The sequence below is a fragment of the Geotrypetes seraphini genome, chromosome 6, assembly GCF_902459505.1.
Source record: "Geotrypetes seraphini chromosome 6, aGeoSer1.1, whole genome shotgun sequence".
Classification (NCBI taxonomy): Eukaryota; Metazoa; Chordata; class Amphibia; order Gymnophiona; family Dermophiidae; genus Geotrypetes; species Geotrypetes seraphini.
Window position 1 is genome coordinate 97851670 of NC_047089.1, and position 18265 is coordinate 97869934.

At 43.7% G+C, this 18265-nt stretch overlaps 1 long non-coding RNA gene across 1 annotated transcript in view; it reads left to right on the forward strand.

The window, feature by feature from the left end:
- Nucleotides 1-15941, forward strand: part of LOC117362092 — a 162507-nt gene extending 146566 nt beyond the window's left edge. The window contains exon 3 of the long non-coding RNA XR_004539798.1: nt 15738-15941. This is a non-coding gene — a long non-coding RNA (uncharacterized LOC117362092). The remainder of the gene's footprint in view (nt 1-15737) is intronic.
- Nucleotides 15942-18265: the final 2324 nt, after the last annotated feature.

Below are 18265 nucleotides of genomic sequence, written 5' to 3' on the forward strand. Positions count from 1 at the left end.
GCCTGTCCCACCCCCTTGTAGGCCTGTCCCCCCCTTGAAGGCCTGTCCCCCCCTTGTAGGCCTGTCCCCCCCTTGAAGGCCTGCCTGCCTGCCTGTCCCCCCCTTGAAGGCCTGTCCCCCCCGTTGAAGGTCTGCACCCCCCCCGAAGGCCTGTCCCCCCCTTGAAGGCCTGTCCCACCCCCTTGTAGGCCTGTCCCCCCTTGAAGGCCTGCCTGCCTGTCCCCCTCTTGAAGGCCTGCACCCCCCCCGAAGGCCTGCATCCCCCCAAAGGCCTGTCCCCCCCTTGTAGGCCTGTCCCACCCCCTTGTAGGCATGTCCCCCCTTGAAGGTCTGCACACCACCCCGAAGGCCTGTTTCCCCCCCCTTGAAGGCCTGCCTCCCCCCTTGAAGGCCTGCCTGCCCGTCACCCCCCTCCCCCTTGAAAGCCTGCCTGCCCGCCCGCCCACCCCACCCTGAAGGCCTGATGCCCCGACCCACCCCGAAGGACCGCTCACCCTCTTGGCCTCCCCGCACCACCTATGAAGCAGCAGCAGCAGGATAGCGACGTCAGCGATACCTGCGCTGCTTAGGCGTTGCTTCCTGCGCCGCGGTCCCACCCCTCCTCTGACATCAGAGGAGGGGCGGGACCGCGGCGCAGGAAGCAGCGCCCAAGCAGCTCAGGGATCGCTGACGTCGCGATCCTGCTGCGGGCTGCTTCATAGGTGGTGCAGGAAGGTCAGTGGGGCGAGCGGTCCTTCGGGAGGGGGGACTGAACGGCAAGGCCGGGAGCACCCCCTTAGGGCTGGCACCCGGGGCGGACCGCACCCCCTGCCCTCCCTTGGTACGCCACTGGATCCAGGTACAGTCATCGACATAAAAACTCTTCCTATATGCAGATTTCAAAATCAAAATTTTCTATTTAACTTTCACTAATAAAATGAAAAGTACTTCACTTAGCTCAAAAATTTCAGTGGGTCTTGCTGCTCCAACAATGGCCAGCTTTGCACAATTCAACTACTTCTTACCACTGCCTCAGAGAATTTAGTTTGACGCCGCTTAAAAATAAACATGTTACATTTCATCTAAGTAAAAACTTTATATATGAAAACAAAAGTCAGCACTTAGGGCTAGATTCTATATATGGCGCCTAAAATAATTGGTGCTGAAAAAATGCTGAGCGCTATTCTATAAATGGTGCTTAAATTTAGGCAGTTTACAGAACAGCATTTGCACTCAGGAACCGTGCCTATCTTTAGACATGTCCATTTGCAATAACTGAAACATGGTGCAAATCCTCATTCTATAACTATGGGACTCTTTTTCAAAATGGAAAGACGCCCAAAAATTGGCTTAAAGTGGCACTTGGACATTTTTCTCACCAAAACGTCCAAGTGCCAATTTTCAAAGCTGACTTTCTGGACATCTTCCTAGGTTTCTAAGTCGCTGTGCATCCAAAGTTCAAGGGGGGGGGGGGGGTGTTGGAGGTTTATTATGGGTAGGCTTTGGGCATGCTTAGCATTTAGATGTCTTTGCAGTGATAAACATTTTCCAAAATGTCCAGGACAGAACTTAGATATCCAGAGCTAGACCTGTTTTAAATGCATCTAAGTGCCAAAAAGGAACCTAAACTGACTAGATGACCACTGGAGGGATTAAATAATGACACACACACTCCCCCAATGGTCACTTATGCCCTCCCACCCCACAAAGACTTGAATGAAACAGTACATACCTGTCTCTAGAAGAGCAGCACCTGATATGGGAAAGCCTAGTAGAGCAGCACACAGGTGTCTGGAGTAACCTGGTGGGTGGTATAGTGAGTAGGACCCAGGCCCATATCCCACTCTAACCACTACATTTAAAGTGGAAAGTGTGAGGCCACCAAAATCCTATTATACTGCCATATAGTTCCCACCTGCAATCATAAGGGCTATTGGGGTGGTAGACAGGTGGGTATAGTAGGTTTTAGGGGAGCTTTGGAGGGCTCACCATACATTATAGGGGGGTTTATGTGAGATGTATATCTGGCACCCTTTATGTGACATTCACAGAAGTGCCCTCTAAGTTGCCCCACTGCTCTGTTGGCATGTCTGAGTGTCCAGTCCTTTTAATGCTATCCCCTCCCACATCCAAATGGTCTGGATTTAGATGTTTTGAAATTGAACATTTTTGTGGTCAAAATAAGGTTGAATGTCCTAAGAGCCAAGATGTCCAAATAGGTCATTTTCAAAAAAAAAAAAAGAGGATGTCTAGAGGTTTTGAAAATGGATGTTTCCTCACCCTGACTTTTGGATATTTTTTTGAGAAATGTCCAAAGTCGGACATAGACGTCCTATCTAAAATGTTCCTCCACATGCATAAATCCAAGGAACACCCCTGATCTGCCCATGACCCTCCCATTTCCATGCCCCCTTTATTGACTCATGCATAAAATTTAGGTCCAATTCCTGTACCCATATTTATGTACATAACATTTAATTAAAGCTAATTAGCAGCAATAATTGCTCATTAAGATCCCAATAATTGGTATTGGTTGGCTTGTTATTTAATAAAATTAAGCACACAAATTGGGCACATGGACAAATTTGCATATGCAATTTTTAGTGCTTTATATTGAATTGGGGGGGTCAATGCTTAAACATGCCATCATCTCTTTATGACCTCCATACTAAACTGAAAATGTGCTCTAGCATTTAAAACCCCTCCCAGGTAAACAACTAAAGCAGAGCTCCAATTAATGATTGGTTTAAAATAAACCTAAACCTAAAAAAGAGTACTTGAAAGAGGTTATCTCAAGTCAATTGTTAAGAGAGCATTTAAAGGTGTACTCTTTGAAAACTTATGTCACATAGCAAGCAGATTGAATGAAGATGAAGAAGAGTATACCCAGGGCCGGATTTAGATGAAAAGAGGCCCTAGGCTATTTCACTTATGAGGCCCTTTCACCTCCCATTTTTAAGTTTGTAAATTACATGAGAGATAATAAAATACATCATTACTGTGATATATATCAATATGTTAAATGAAACATGTTGTTATTGGTACTAACCTTTATAAAAAAAAATGTAACACGGATCTTGAGGCCCTAGGCTGAAGCCTAGTTAGCCTATAGGAAAATCTGGCCCTGGGTACACCTCAAATAGCTTGAATCTTGTATTTAAAAAAAAAAAACATTGGAAAGTGTTATCAGTGCTTACCTGTTTCACTGAGACAGTTATGGGTAGCATACCAAAGAGGAAAGAATTTGAAGGAGCATGGCAGTCCAGCAATTCTGCATCTACAGATGGATGAAAGCTGTTGCCTGAAATGTCACTTTAAATGTTTACAATGTGAACCTTGCAATAGTACAGAACAATGTTCTAGTTTCATGAATCCATCTGAAGAAAGGGCACATATGGTTCAGTTTCACACTACATATGATACAGAGTTTGTGGTATATTGCATCAGATGTCCCTATTGGAAATTATATACTGTATAAGACAAATACTGTATATAGGAAGCTAAAGCTGAGAATCAATGAATATAGAAGCTTTAAAAAAAAAAGAGATTAGAATCGCCACACTAAGTTGATGCAGGGCACTATTTTGAAAATTTACACTGTTTTGCAATCAACCATGTTCCACCATCTTGGAGGGGAGGTGATTGGAAGAAATTACTGGTACAATGAAAGACGTTTTGGATTTTTAAATACTGTAGAATCTGTAGAATACTGTAGTACCTAAATCTTGGCAAAAACCATCTTTCTTCATTTCTCATTGATGATTTCTTTTTCATAGATCAAAAATGTTCATACATCTTCTTTAATTCAGTTTTACTGTATGTGCCCATGGCTACTTGTACATTTAGACATATACTTCATGGGTTGCTTGCACAGGAACTGCTTGAAAATGTTCCTGAAAAAGCCATAAGGTGAATTGCAGCCCATTTGAGTTTTTAAGATGTGCTGTTATTTGATTTCTTGAATGCCATGAGGCTGATTCACTAAAGTGATGATGAAGTTGGCATACATTTTTATTAACAAGCTTATCCTCAAAGTAAAAATAAAAATCTCAAGTTAGGAGGGTTTTAGAAAAAAGAATTCTTTCTTACACATCACATTACAAGGGTTATTGATACATTTTTATTACACAAGTTAAACATTGAAATTTTTGAAAAATTTGATTCTCACAATAAACAAAATGTGTGGATGTTTTTGACCAGTGAAAGTGAGCATGAAATCCTCAATAAGCTTGTTTCACTAGATTTAAGTATTTTATAACTTACTCACATACTTCATGCCACCAACCATTTTCTGATAGAACTGTACCCTTGAACATACCTACTTGTTATAACATGTACTTGTTATAACATGAATGCTGACCTACATCAGGGCTGACTCACTAAGATTTAATACCCCCTCAAGGTTTTTCTTTTTTCACTAAGATTTAACACAGGGTCTGAACCTCTAATCTCTCATCATCTGATAGATGGATCCCCTGCCAGCAAAGATTGTTGGCTCCATCCCTTTTGAATGTAAGTCCGCATTTCAAAGGGGTACAGAGGTGTAGTAGGGATTTGGGGAAGAAGTCTAGAAGTGGGTTGATGATGGTCTTCTGAAAGGGCCATTTTGTTAAATCAGGGCCTGGATTGGGAGAGGTTAGAGGAGATTTATATTACAGGTTCAATGCCATTTTGGGGACTTTTATCATGGATTGGGGATTTGAATGAGGGACATCAGGGCCTAAGGGAACTTTCTACAATAAATCAGAGAGCAACAAGTGACTTCTATTGACTTGAGATAGTTCAGAGGAAAGCGACAAAAATGGTAGAGTTTTGCCTTAAGACATATGAGAAGAGACTGGAGGACATAAATATGTATATGCTAGAGAAAAGGAGCGAGAGAGGTGATATGATACAGACATTTAAGTACTTGGAAAGTATTAATATATAAACAAACTTCTTCCAGAGATGCTGGGGAGGTAGAACTAGAGGACATGAATGAAGGCTTTGGAAGAATGTCGGGAACTACTTTTTCACAGAGAGGATAATGGACACCATTCCAGGAGAGGTGGTAGAGTCAAAAACAGTAAACGAGTTCAAAATTGCATGGAATAGACACAAGGGAGGCCTAAATACAAAGAGGATGGGAATGAAACATTGCTGTTGAGATGTGATGTAAGGTAAGAGTAGTGGAACTAAGGCCAAAATCAGATACACTTCTATGGCCTATGCCCACAAATGGCAAAAAACTGAAAGAAGATTTACTATGTCCATCAAGGGAGAGCTAAGACCGATGCTGGACACACTTCTATGGTCTCTGTACCACATATGGCAAAAGACAGGTGAAGTTCGGCAACTCCAGTGTTATAGATCACTTTGTTTTCATGTGCTGCAAGTGAGGGTGCTGTGCAGTTCAGGGAGGAGGGGAAGACATCTTGACTGGCAAGTTCAAAACTGTCAGCAATATTTGGATTCTTGGTTATAATCACATATACCGTATTTTCTCGCATATAAGGCGCACGTTATATGTGGTTTTTACAAACCACACATAACCTTGCGCGTTATACGCGTGAGGGCGTTGTATAAAATTTTTTTTACATAGTTCCCCCCCGACGTCCGATTCACACCCCCCCCCCCCCCGCAAGACCGCTCGCACTCCCACCCCGAAGGACCGCTCGCACGCACCCCCACCCGCACCCCCACCCCGAAGGACCGCTCGCACGCACTCCCACCCGCACCCGCACCCCCACCCTGAAGGACTGTTCGCACCCCCACAGCCTCCCGACCCCCCCCCCCCATCATGTAGAAGCTCCTACCGGTGTCCTGCTGCTTCTTCTTGGCGGTCCCGGCCCTTCTGTGAGCCCTGCGTCTGCGCTGCTTCCTCTTCCGGCGATTCGCCCTTTCTCTAACGTCAAGCCCTCTTGCCCCGCCGACTCCCCGACACGATCGGGGCAAGAGGGAGCTCAAGCCCTCTTGCCCCAGCCAACCGCAGCACCCCCAACACGATCGGGGCAAAAGGGAGCTCAATCCCTCATGCCCCCCCGACATGATTGGGGCAAAAGGGAGCCCAAGCTCTCTTGCCCAGCCGACTCCCCCTGGCCGACCCCCACGACACCCCCACCCCCCTTCCCCGTACCTTTGTGTAGTTGGCCGGACAGACGGGAGCCAAACCCGCCTGTCCGGCAGGCAGCCAACGACGGAATCAGGCCGGATAGGCCCGGGAGCCTTAGGTCCCTCCTGGGGGTGGGGCCTTGGGCACATGGTCGGGTTGGGCCCATGTGCCTCAGGCCCCACCCCCAGGAGGGACCTAAGGCTCCCGGGCCTATTCTGATTGGCCCAGGCGCCTTAGGCCCCTCCAGTAGGCGGAGCTTTGGGACGGATGGGCCAATCCGGCCTCATTCCGTCGTTGGCTGCCTGCCGGACAGGCAGGTTTGGCTCCCGTATGTCCAGCCAACTACACAAAGGTACGGGGAAGGGGGGTGGGGATTTTGTGGGGGTCGGCCAGGGGGGGTCGCGGGTCGGCTGGGGGGGCGGTCAGAGGTTCTTGGGGGGGGCGGTCGTTGGGGGGGGAGGGTTTGCGTCGAGGGCAGGAGGGTCTGGGATCCCTCCTGCCCGTAATGTAGTACGGGGTGGGGGTAAGGGGTCACCGTGGCCAGGAGGGTTTGGGCTCCCTCCTGGCCCGATATTGTCGGGGAGTTGGGGAGTCAGCGGGGCAAGAGGGCTTGGGCTCCCTTTTGCCCCGATCGTGTCGGGGGGCAAGAGGGCTTGAGCTCCCTCTTGCCCCGATCGTGTCGGGGGTGCCGCGGTTGGCTGGGGCAAGAGGGCTTGAGCACCCTCTTGCCCCGATCGTGTCGCGGAGTTGGGGAGTCGGCGGGGCAAGAGGGCTTGACGTTAGAGAAAGGGCGAACCGCTGGAAGAGGAAGCAGCGCAGGAGCAGGGCTCACGGAAGGGCCAGGACCACCAAGAGAAAGCATCAGGACACCGGTAGGGGCTTCTACATGATGGGGGGGGGGTCGAGAGGCTGTGGGGGTGCGAACGGTCCTTCAGGGTGGGGGTGCGGGTGCGGGTGGGAGTGTGTGTGAGCGGTCCTTCGGGGTGCGGGTGTGAGCGGTCCTGCGGGGGGGTGAATCGGACGTCGGGCGGGGGCATCAGGCTTTCAGGGTGGGGACAGGACTTCAAGGGGGAGAGGAGAGTCGGGCGGGCGAAAGGATAGTCGGGGTGGCCAGAGGAGAGTCGGGGCGGGTGAAAGGAGTGTCGGGCAGCATGCGCGGTATACGGGTGTGCGCGGTATATAAAAATTTCTGTGCATAAATTTGTGTTTTCCGCGCGCTATATCCGTGTGCACATTTTGCACGGGTGCGCGTTATCTACGTGAAAATATGGTAATCCCCATCATGTTTGGCTGCCTATATGATTGATATGGTGGAGACTTGACAACCAGTGTTTAAACATGGATGACTGGTGCCATGGAAAGTAGTAGGTGTGGCTCTGGTCACTTTGTTGGGAAGACTAGATGGACAATGTAGGTCTTTATCTACTATCATTTACTGTGCTATATGAGGTCAGAAGGAGGTTCAGAGCTTAGGGAGGTATTTTACTATGGTTCTGAGGACACAAAGAGGTTTGGATCAGTCCTTTACTACTGGGGGATCGGAGACTAGGTAATGCCTTTACTTCTAGTTCAGAAATGAGAGTGGCGATTGAGTAGTCCACAGAAGTAGACTCCTTTTTCATTAGGACAGTGTCCAAGGGCCCACAGCAGTAGAGGGCCCACTCTCCTCTAACCAGTAATAACCAGTAATATATGTCAGATTTGTAGTTAGGAGCTCATGACCCTTATTGCCAAGGGGCCTGGATCACTCTCAGTCTGTCCCTGATAGCCCATAAATGAGCTTTTGTTGTTACAGGGGTGGAGGGTTTTCAGGTGCCATCCATCCCCCCCCCCTCCCCAGTGGACACTTCTGTGTGGGAGGACAGGAGTAGGAAGAATCCCCTGAACTAAGTGGCCCTTTAAATTATGCACACTCCTTTAAGGGACACTATTTTGAAAGTTTTCAAAAGGATTTAGTCAGGTTATCTAAGCAGTTTCCTGGTTAAGTTTGCCTCTTCACAATGTAGGCAGTTTCTAAGAGAATCTACCCAGGAAGTTAGTGAGACTCCCTATAAGGTTCAGTCCTTTTGAAAACTGGCTACAAGGCAAAAAGGTACAAAATTACCTAATGTATTGCAAGAAAACTGGCTACTGAAAACTGATCTATTGGACCAGTGGTAGGCAAACTCATTAGTCAAAAGAACCAAAGATCTGCAGTACAACGATTAAGATTTCTTTTGAGAGCCATACCCCACACCTGCATGCACTACAACAGCTACGTCAACCTGACTGACAACCTGCTTGCCTGCACATAATAATAATAATAACTTTATTTTTTTATACCGCAATACCACAAAACAGTTCAGAGCGGTTTACAGGATAAGAGACTGTACATTTACAGCGAAGTTACAGCTGGAAGTTACATCGAGGTTACAGCATATTGAAAAACAGTTCAGAGCGATTTATACAATGTAGGTGCAGAGAATTAGTTAACAATTATATGGTATAAACCAGTGACAATTACAAAATGATCCAATAATTGTTGCATGGGGGGAGGGGAAGGGTAGGGAGGGAGGCAAGGGATTATTAGTTTGGTCGGGGGGACGGGGGTTAGAGGAATTTATCAAAGAGGTATGTTTTTAGAGATTTCCTGAAGGATTGATAAGTTGGGGCAAGAGAGATGAGAGTGGACAGGCAGTCATTCCATTTGCCAGCTTGGAAAGAGAGGGTTTTGTCGAAGAATCTTTTGTGGATGCATCCTTTTGGGGAGGGGTAGGCAAACAGGTGTGCATTGCGTGTACGGTTAGAGCCTGGGAAGGTGAAGTGGCGTGAAAGATATATCGGGGCTGTGCCAGTTAGGGTTTTGAAGCAGAGGCAGGCGAATTTGAAGATGATCCTTGCTTCGAACGGTAGCCAGTGAAGTTTCCTGTAGAAAGGGCTGATGTGGTCTGATTCGTGGCAGAGCCTAGAGAATGCCACGGGGAAAAAATTTGGCTCCGTCCCCGTCCCATTCCCGCAAGCTTGGTCCCTGTCCTCGCAAACCATCTGAACCCATCCAAACAAGCTTCAAATAGTTTTATACTGAACTTATTATATCTATATATATAAAATCGGAGGTATGTGTGTATGTATGTGTGTATGTGCCGCGATCACGCAAAAACGGCTTGACCGATTTGAATGAAACTTGGTATGCAGATCCCTCACTACCTGGGGGGATATGTTCTGGGGGTCTCGCGGCCCACCTGCACACGTGGGCGGAGCTACAAACAGAAAATCAGATTTCACCCATTCATGTCAATGGAAAAAATGTAAAAAGCTGCCAACGCAAAAACAGCTTGCCCAATTTGAACGAAACTTGGTATGCAGATCCCTCACTACCTGGGGAGATATGTTCTGGGGGTCTCGCGGCCCAACTGCACACATGGGCGGAGCTACAAACAGAAAATCAGATTTCACCCATTCATGTCAATGGAAAAAATGTAAAGAGCTGTGGGACCGATTTGCACGAAAATTGGTATGCAGATCCCTCACTACCTGGGGTGATATGTTCTGGGGGTCTCGTGGCCCACCTGCACAAGTGGGCGGAGCTACAAACAAAAAATCAGATTTCACCCATTCAAGTCAATGGAAAAAATGTAAAAAGCTGTGGGACCGGTTTGAACGAAACTTGGTATGCAGATCCCTCACTACCTGGGGTGATATGTTCTGGGGGTCTTGCGGTACACCTGCACATGTGGGCGGAGCTACAAACAGAAAATCAGATTTCACCCATTCATGTCAATGGAAAAAATGTAAAAAGCTGCCAACGCAAAAACGGCTTGCCCGATTTGAACGAAACTTGGTATGCAGATCCCTCACTACCTGGGGTGATATGTTCTGGGGGTCTCGCAGCCCACCTGCACACGTGGGCAAAGCTACAAACAGAAAATCAGATTTCTCCCATTCATGTCAATGGAAAAAAATGTAAAAAGCTGCCAACGCAAAAACGGCTTGCCCGATTTGAACGAAACTTGCAACACATCTTCCTTTTCAGTTTAAGAGATTGCAAATTCCAGTGAGACTTGCATTCTCTATCACAATCAACAAATCACAGGGACAGACTATTACATACTGTGGAGTGGATTTAAGATCCCCCTGTTTTTCCCATGGACAACTCTATGTTGCTTGCTCAAGGGTGGGTTCACCCTAGAATTTATATGTTCTTGCTCCTGGAGGTGAAACTAAAAATGTTGTTTATAATCAAGTTTTGTGTTAGTTGTATTGTATTCATTTTGTCAAATATTTCACATTATAATTTGAATATTGTACTTTTTATAAAGCTGTAAAAAAATAATTTCATTCACCACTATAAAGTATCTTTATTTGAATCCATTTACAGTGTTATTGCTATAATTAAATACCCGTGCACCGCCGGGGCATCAGCTAGTTAAAGTATAAAAAGAAACAATATTCTGTACAATTGTCAATTTATAAATCAGCGTCTTCTCCCCACTTTCTCTTCCCCATTTCCCTTCAGCGTCCTCAGCCCACTCTCTCTCCACTTCCCTTCAGCGCACGTACATAAAAACAAGCAAGCAATTTTATATAATTTTCATTCTATTCATTCATAGAAATTAGAGTCTAAATAATGTCAGTCACATAACAAAACATGATTTTACAAAAAATAATTCCCTGCACAGTCAAGCCTTCAAGGATTACTAGATGTCTTTCAGCAGCTCCCCTCCCTCCCCCTTACCTTCGTGGCCAAGTCAAAATGATCTATCAACAATAAAATTTAAAAAAAACACAAAGCACACTGTACACAGAGAAAATGTTAATTATCATTTATATTCTGCGGGTTTTCAAAGAGGTCAAGGCAAATGACTTTATGTAATGTCACCTCAGTAACAACTATACAAAAATAGATAAATATACCCCCTCCCTTTTTATTCAACCGCGATAACGGTTTTTAGTGCAGGGAGCTGGGCTGAATGCCTTGTGCTGCTCTCGACGCTCATAGGCTCCCTACGCTTAAAACCACTATTGCGGTTTAATAAAAGGGGGCCATAGTGCAAAATATAGACAGCAGATATAAATTCTCAAAATGGACACATTTTGATCACTAAATTGAAAATAAAATCATTTTTCCTACCTTTGTTGTCTGGTAATTTCATCAGTCTCTGGTTGCACTTTCTTCTTCTGACTGTGCATCCAATATTTCTTCCCTTCTTTCAGCCTCCTGTATGCTTCCTCTCCTCCAGACCTCATTCCCTCCCCCAACTTTTTCTTTCTTTCACCCTGCCACCTTCTTTCTTTCTCCCTCCATGACCATGCCCCTTTTCTTTCTGCATGTCTGTCTTTCGCTCTCTCTCCGTGCCTCCTTTCTTTCTGTCTGTCTTTCTCTTTCCTTGCATGCTCCCTTTCTGTCTGTCTCCCATCTCCCTTCTTTCTTTCTGTCTCCCTGTCCCCCTTTCTTTATTTCTTTCTCCCTGCCCTCTCCCAAGCCACCACCATTGGGGAATAGGCTGCCACCGCCGCCATCGAGGAATAGGCTGCCACCACCACCATCGGGGAACAGGTCATCCCTGAGTTCTGAGCTCTCCTTGCTTCCCTTCCCCGTAAAAAGGACGCTGAAGCGCCGGGCCGACCAATTTTCACCACCCAACATCAATTCTAACGTTGAAGAGGAAGTTTCAGGCCAACCAGGCAACGATTGGCTGGTCCAGAACTTCCTCTCTGACATCAGAATTGACGTTGGGTAGCGAAAGTTTGCTGACCCTGTGCTTCAGCATTGTCTTTATGGGGAAGGGAAGCAGGTTGGGCACCCCTGCTCTAGATGAGCCACGAGCTGCATGTAGCTTGCGAGGTGAGGTTTGCCGACCACTGTATTATGCCATGCATACTATACATGCCAGCATTTAGTGAGTAGAATGCTAAAGGAATTTTAGCATGAAAGCTACATTTTTTTTAATCTTACAGGCCCCTTGAGGGCTAATTTTACAAGTAACTTCCTCATGTACAATAGCATTTTGTGGGTACTTCTCTAAAGAAGGCACTAACATTTATTTATGTGCTAAATATGCAAGTAAATAAGTAGAATATGACATATATTGTAAATGCTTATCTGTGCATATTTTCATGTAAATGTCAAAAAGGAAGAGATGATGACAGTAAGGTGCTGGTCACCTAACTATTTTATTGTTTGTATTATTGTTTTGTGTTGTTTATAGTGTTTTGTATTGTTTGTTCATTTATTGTTGATTTTGTATGTAATTTTGTAACCTGCCCTGGGCAAGGGCGGGATATAAATAAATAAACCAAGCCAAACCAAAAATCAAGCTACACAATATTCTGTAAATACATATGTGTATTTCTTGCATATCTTATATTTTATAGATGAACATACACTTGGGTGAAGAATGGACTAAATGGAGACTTATTGCATGTAATTTATAGAATAATATAAGCTATTGCACATGTCTCCTGACACAAGTATATACACTAGTTCTAACCAGTTATGCTAGCATTCTATAAATTTCAGTGGTTATCAAACCTGTCCATGTTGAAACCCCAGCCATTCCGGTTCTCAGGATATCTACAATGAACAATCATGAGTTAGATTTACATGCAGTGGATACAATGCATGCAAATCTAACTCATGCGTATTCATTTCAGATATCCTGAAAACCTGACTGGCTGGCGTACTCCCAGGACATGTTTGGGAGCTACTGATATAAAAGAAGGTAGATATCTACCTGTACAGAATAGGTAGATATCTATTTCTTGTACAGAATAGGCTCCCAAAAGGCACCCCCTTATAAAATTGCCCTCTTTATGCACTAATGTAGTCACATAAAAAAGCCCCAGCATGTGCATGTATAATATTAAGTCAACATACCACCTACTTTTATTATCTATATGGGTAGCCATCCCTTGGAGTAGAATTTGGGTGGAGCTGAAGCAGAGTTGCAACATCTATGGGTACTTTATAAAATATGTAAAGCATAAAATAGAATTAAAAATTTGTTAGAGGACACATGTAAATGCCTGTACCTACTTTCCAGGGGACAATTTTATAAAAACATATAGATTCATATGTTGACTTAATTAAATTGGTGCAACAGATGTACAAATGTGCCTTCCCTGCCTAGGCGTCATGTTATATAAATTTACCTTCTTAATAACTCTGCCCTTTTATTGAGAAATCCTGGTTTTCTTGGAGTAAATTGTGCATGTCTCCTAGTCATAAATCAGTTATCTTCTAGGCTAGAGATTAATTTGATTTTTGCATAAGGTAAGCTCAAGCATTAAAGTAAGCCAACTTCCCCAACCTGCTAACAGTAAATTTTATTTTTTCTGTGTTTCTTTCCAAATGGAACAGGTTTTGTAGCTTGGATCCTATGAACAACTAGTACACTGTAATAGCTCTTTTATTCAAGGGTGGAAGCTAAATTATGGACATCTCTCTGGCATCCAAGAAGAGAGTAGCTAAAAGGTTTAAAAATAGAAGCTCCAAAATAAAAGACTGTATTGACACAAAATCTGAAATCACATCTACAAATTAATGAAAAACATCAGCACTTTGAACCCCCCCAAAATTTTTTGTGCATAGCAAAGAATAGCAAAAATGATGCTTTTACTGGCTGCTTTGATTAGCATAATTTAGTATTAAAATCAAATTATATCGAGCAGGCAAACTACCTAATATTATTTATAATAATATAGAAGCACCCTGCTTCCGCTTATATGTGCTGTAAATTACCATTGTAAAAGGAGATAAATCCCCACATTTGACACCTTCTTATTTCAGAGTTTGAGGGTTATCATCAGTTGCATAATAAGGGGGTGGGGGGCAGATTGCCCTGGGTGCTGGCACCTCAATGCCCCTCATGCCATGCTTGTGCCACCCCATACCTCTTTAAATTTTTGTCAGCGTAAGCAATTTCTCCAGCCTGATGCTCGCACTAGACTGGCTCCCCTCTGAAATCACTTCCTAGTAACAGGTCCAGGAAGTGACATCAGAGGGAAAGCCAACGCCGGTGCAAGTAGCAGGCCGGAGAATCTACTCACGCTGGCAAAGATTTAAAGAGGTATGGGAGAAGGGAAGGCACAAGTGTGGTGGGAGGCAGGGAAGGAGCGGAGGGGGGCACCACCTTCCTGGGCAGGGCAGGATTAACCAACAGGCCAAGTAGGCACGTGCCTAGGGCCTGAAATGGTCAGGGGGCCCCATGAAGGGCATCAACATTGTTTTTTCCAAACAGTGATGGGCCCCTCCAGCATCGATTGGCAATGCTGGTCTCCCCCCCGATCGGCAATGCGGCCCCCCCGATCAGAAACGCGGGTCCCCCCTCCCCCCCATCGACGGAAAGTAAGACAAGCAAGCAACGCAATGGGAACTGTAATTTTGCAAGCGGTGCTGCTTGCCCAAAGCTTCCCTCTGACGCAGCTTCCTGTTTCTGCCTGGGCGCATGGTGGGGTGGGGCAGGGCAGGTGGCCCAGTGTACTTGTGTGCCTAAGGGCCCTCGACGAATTAATCCTGCCCTGTCCCTGGGTGCCTCCTACCCTTGCTACACCACTGGTTATCATACAAATTCATTGATATTGACATCCTTCTGTGGGTTTTCTCTTTGGGAAGATCCATAAGTGAAAACAAAAAACTGTTCCCCATGGATAACTAGTAGGGCTGTTGGAATCAGCTCAGTTCTTTTTCAAACTGAGTATGGATTCTGCTGCACATGCTTCCTTACAAGTGCTTGTAACATTTGTTGAACAGTAAATTTAATGCCTAAGCATAGAGCAGCAGTATTCTACTTGGCATGAGATTCTATGTCATTGATAAAGTAACCAAATCTCAAAAGGCTGGCCTATTAAGGGCCCCCTCGTAATTATCCACTCCAATCTTCTTCTTTTTTCAGACCCTCAGAAATGCCACCAGCCACTCAAATAAATTTCATAGTGGTTGGATTTATACATTAATTCCTCACCGGGTCACTTGAACTAAAATTTAAGATATTGTGAATGTATCAAACTTTCAAATTTTATAAATATAAAGCTAATACTTAGCTTCAGTGGTCCATTCAAAGGGATCTGTCACCGACATGTTTCACCCTGGAAGGGTTTCATCAGGGCTACAATCCCTAGAATGATAAAACCCATATTACTACTACTGAACGCATTCAGTTACCAAAACCATTCATCTCAAGTGAAGTTCTCACCTCTACTAGAATTGGTTTCCCACGACGCAACCACTCCAAAGATTTTAAAATGGCCGCAGCGTGCTACTGCTTTATATAAATACCTCCCCGTCGGGCTGTCAGGACATGGACCACTTTAGCTAAGTATTAGCTTTATATTTATAAAATTTGAAAGTTTGATACATTCACAATATCTTAAATTTTAGTTCAAGTGACCCGGTGAGGAATTAATGTATAAATCCAACCACTATGAAATTTATTTGAGTGGTTGGTGGCATTTCTGAGGGTCTGAAAAAACAACAAAATTGGAGTGGATAATTACGAGAGGGCCCTTAATAGGCCAGCCTTTTGAGATTTGGTTTGACATCTATCCTCCCTTTTAATAGATATTTTGAAACAACAATTACTAATAGATAAAGTAACAACAGTCACAATAAAATAAAACATATCTGGAATCTCAGGAAGACCTTTCAGTTGTTTCCTTTATCCATTCTATACTATTCTTTCTGCCATAGGAACTTTGATGGCATCCTGGATTCTCCAGCAACATCAAAAATGCATTTGCAACTAGACCCTCAGCTATGAACCCCTCAGACACCAAAGAAGACATCATGGCTGGGCTGACAAAGCTCCCTCAAGTTATTCTTGTATTTAGCAATAATAATAATATTAACAATAACATTTTAAAAGCCCAAATTTTCTTTTAATTTTCCCCATGATTCAAGTACTCATTAAAATTTATTTTAAAAATCCTTGTGATTTTTAAATATCTTTTGCCTTTCCTTTTAATCCTAGCAATATGGTTTTTTGTAATACTGTAAATACTATTCAAAGTTATTCTGATCTTAGAATTGTCCACTTTCTTCTTAACCTCATCCATCATACAAACTAAGAATGCATTTGTACTTTAAATGGAATCAAAAGTAGCTTAGACATGATGAAGGAGGATTCAAGATGGTGGCAGCAAGTTGTTTGCGCTCCTGAGTTGGCCTGGAAGCAAAACAAAAAGTTTTTATCTTATTGCTGAAATGCTGCATACCAAGAGAAAGGGGATAGTTTGAGTTGATCCTTCAACAGCAAGAACTTCCTCCCTGGTGCAGCGGTCATTTTTTGGAGTTTACCGCTCACCAAGGCTCCCGTAGATGTATCCAGAGTGAAGTCAGTGTTATACCCTGCTGGAAGAGAGGCAGAGGATTTAGCCTTGGAGACATCTCTATCTCCTCTGGTTGCTGTTCCACCGCTGTGCCCGGCTCCAGTTACGGCTCTGCTTGGGGAGCCCTGCAGAGAGACGTCTGCGGGGGAGACCCCTATTCGAGGGGCAGTGACCCCGAGAATTTGGAAGTAGCAGTGAGACTTGGGAGCTAGTGCTGAGGCTGGATCTCAACTGGTGAGACCTCCAGTGGTAACATTAGAGAGTATTTGGGAAGCTAGGCTGAACGACACTGTTGCCAGATCTTCACAGGACATTGCAGCGTTAGTGAGTACTGTAGACACATTGGGGGTTTAACTAGCTAGGACTAAAGAAGAATCTACTAACAAATTGAAGCAAGTTATTGATAAGGTGGAAAGCCTTCAAAAGTTATCATCAGAAACCATAAAAGATAAAAATCAGTTAAATAGGAAGGTTGAGCAATTAGAAAATTCTAATCATTGATTGAATATTTGTCTTTTGAACTTTCCTAAATCAATGGGGGTGAATCCTACAGAAATGTTTAAAAAGTACCTTATAGAGGTTTTGACATTTTTCCCAGAATGTAAACCGCCTTTGAATCGTATATACTGTATTATCTACCACTAAAGAAAGATGTAGAAATGAACCCAGAGAAAGTATCAGCTGATTTAAATGCTGAGGAGCTTTAAATGTTACTGATTTGCTTGAGACCGCAGTGTCTGAACTCCGAAAGAACTACATTGCTAGTGTCTTTAGTTTTTGAACAAGATGTTAATGCTATATTTTGGTATTTTTTTCATACTTTACAAACATTATTTTATGGGGGGGGGGGGGATATATCTACCCAGACATAACCAGAAAAACAGGTGCAAAGGAAATTGTTTCTTGCAATGAGAACTGAAACAGTGACAGTTTCTTTTGGCCTACCCCTGTAAATATCTGGTTAAATATTTGGGGGGGAGTGTGAAATATGTGTTCTATTCACTCTTAACAGTTGAGAGCCTTTTTAGATCTGAAGAAACTGGCAATAGGGAATGTTTTGTTCGGGGTTTTATTTAACAGTTATAATAATTTTGGAGCCAAAAGCTGTTAAGCTAATACCTGACATATTACATGAAAATTAAGTTTCTGTTCACTTTTGTGGTCTAAGAAAGCTAATAATTTTCTAATTCTGTATTATATTTCCTTTTTCTGTATTTTGCTGTATTACTGATGCAAGCGTTAATTATTGTTATATAATTTGAAATCTGATAAATAAAATTTTTTTAAAAAGGTAGCTTAGACGTTATAAGGTCTCCTGTGTATCATTATAACATTCCCTCACTTGCATTGTGTTATATTCTGCATCACTGCAAACCAACAATTTGCCTATTCTCATTACATAATAGGTAAGAATTATATCTGCCCATTCTTCTAGAAAATCAGAAGTCCAGCTACAGGACTTGGATGGAAATTCCAAAGGTGAGTTATAGATACTACTCAAAACTCCATGAAGAGTTAACAAACAGCTGTAGTAAAACTTGTCCAGATTATGAGAAACAGGGATGTGAATTGTAAGTGTGTTTAAATATCACATTGTAAGAACAAGAATAAAACGGTGTTACATGTGAAGAGACCCGAACTCATAAATCGTATAAGGTAAAGCAACAGTATGCAGAGTTGCAAAACATAATTTCATTTTCAAATGCATGAATCATATTCTCAGCACAGTTTAATCAGCCAGCATTTAAAATAGACATTTTCATCAAAAATCCAATCAGAAATCAGCACAATACCTCCAGGCAATAAATGATCATCTCGATTTTGCATTTGTAAACTGGAAGGAATAAATGTGACTTGTGGATACCAAGAGGTCAAGTGCGGCTGCTCAAA